This window comes from Chrysochloris asiatica, unplaced genomic scaffold, assembly GCF_000296735.1.
Source record: "Chrysochloris asiatica unplaced genomic scaffold, ChrAsi1.0 scaffold00058, whole genome shotgun sequence".
In the NCBI taxonomy this organism is placed as follows: domain Eukaryota; kingdom Metazoa; phylum Chordata; class Mammalia; order Afrosoricida; family Chrysochloridae; genus Chrysochloris; species Chrysochloris asiatica.
In genome coordinates, this window is record NW_006408576.1 from 3,300,653 (window position 1) to 3,302,993 (window position 2,341).

Consider the following 2,341-nt stretch of genomic DNA (forward strand, 5'->3'; position numbering starts at 1 on the left):
CAGCAGTTGCTGTCTCTTCTTGGGTAATATAGGGAGAGAAAGAGTCCCCCAATAGTAAAGGGGGGAGCATTAAACAGCAAAAACAGCAACAGCAAAAAAACAACAACAAAAAACTAGATTGGATACTGTAGTCCATAATAGCAGAAAAGGGAGAGGAGGGAGAGAAGAAAAACAAAAAGAATCCATAGACTAATATGAGTATGACTTTAATGCCCTCTTTCAACTTCTTGCCTTCAAAGCCACCTGAAAAATTTCATGATACCAATATTGGTTGTTATGCTGTACATCAGCATTTAATTTACTTTTGGCCTGTTTTGTTTTAAACTCTCTTTCCCTCTCCACACCCCTTGTTCTGGCCCTTTTCACTATTAAAAAACAGTTCAGGGCTGGCTGTTGGGCTAAGAGTATGTGTGCGCATGCATGGCAGAAGAATCCACCAGTGGTAAGGATGGGGGTGTTCACTCACTCAGGATCCCCCTCTAGTCACCAAAATGGAGGTGCACAAACAATGGGGGACCAAAGAACAGATACCAAAAAGAAAAAAAAAAATTCAGAACAAAGCAAAACCAACAAATTGTATTGTCTTCCTTTGCTCTGAGCTTCCCACGGCATTATTCCATGATGGGTCTGTTCCCCTGCTTGGTCTTGCCATTTGGTCTTGCCCAAGTTGTTGGCTCCGGGCCACTCAGCCCAGCAGATCAAATAATATGAGATTTCTTACTCATACTACAAGTTCCACTAGCTATAAACCTTCAAACTTTTTTAATATTCTTAGATATGTGGTTCAAAGTTTTGGAGCTCTGCCCTGAACCCTGTTCACCTGGTATTCTGTGGTATTGCTGATGGCTAACTTCACTGCTCCTCTACCCTATCCAACATCAAGCCCTGCATCCCCCTACATGATATTCTTGATGTCATTGCATAACTCTTCTGATCTTCAGTCATTAGAGTCTAATGCATCAAATCTGTTCCTCAGATGATCTCTAAATTCAGGTAGGAGTTATTCAAGATCATACTTTGGCTCTCATGGACTTGTTTTAATTTTCTCCAGCTTCAACATGAAATTACATATGAGCTATTGATGGTCAGTTCCACATTTTCCACCATCCCACAAATGTAGTCAACTTGATTCCTATGTATTCCACCTGGTGAGATCCAGGTTTATAGTCACGTTTTATGTTGTTTAAAAAGTGTATTTGCAATAAATAAGCTTGCCAAATTCTATCATGCAATCTCGAGCATCATTTCAACTACTAATCCTGCCACTTTACTTCCAACTTTCACATTCAAATCATCAGTAATTATTAATGCGTCTTGATTGACTGTTTGACCTATTTCAGACTGAAGAAGTTGGTAGAATTTTACAATTTCATCATCACAAGCTTTAGTAATTGATGCACAAATTTGAGTAATACTGGTATCAACTGGTCTTTCTTATTGTTATTAAGTGCCATGATAACAACTTTGTATAGGTTTCTGAGGAGCAACTGGTGAGTTTGAACCACCGACCATACAGTTCAAATCTACTTAAAATGTTCTTTTTGATGGTGAATGTGATGCCATTCTTTTTCAGTTTGTTGTTCCGGGTATAGTAAACCATAACACTGTTTGATTCAAAATGGCAAATGCCACTCCATTTCAGCTCACTAATTCCTTGGATATTGATCTTTATGCATTTTTATGCATCTTTATGGTATTTGCCTTTACTACCTTGTAAGAAGTTCCTACATAAATGTTTGCTGTAGATCTAGTCATGATACTGTGCATAAATGAATTTCTGAATTTTTAATATGCATGTTACATTTCAAAAATGTTTTAACTGTTAAAGAACACTGAGTTAGTCCTTATCTACAAACTGGAAGAAAAATCTAGGTTGTTGTTATTCAAAAAACAAAGCATGTGGTAGAGATGTATAGTTAGTCTATTCCCATTTATAAAAAGAAAGAAGAGAAGGAGGAAGGAGTCATCTTCTTAAGTACATTAATAATAATTACAAGAACATATCTTATCACAGACAGCTATGAATTTAAGACAGATCTTAAAAGTTCTTTTTGATGATGAATGCAATGCAATTCCGCTCTACTTTGTCATTTCCAGCATACCAAACCATTTAATTATCAGTTCAAAATGGCCAATACCTATCCATTTCAGTTCACTAATGCCTAGAATATTGATCTTCATGTGTTACATTTCATTTTTGATGACTTCTAATTTTCCTAGATTAATTATTTGTATATACCCTGTTCCTATTACTAATGGACGTTGGCAGTTGCTTCTTCTGATTTTGACTCTTGCTGCATCAGAAAATGAAGATCTCAAAAACTTTACTCCCGGTTTGCCA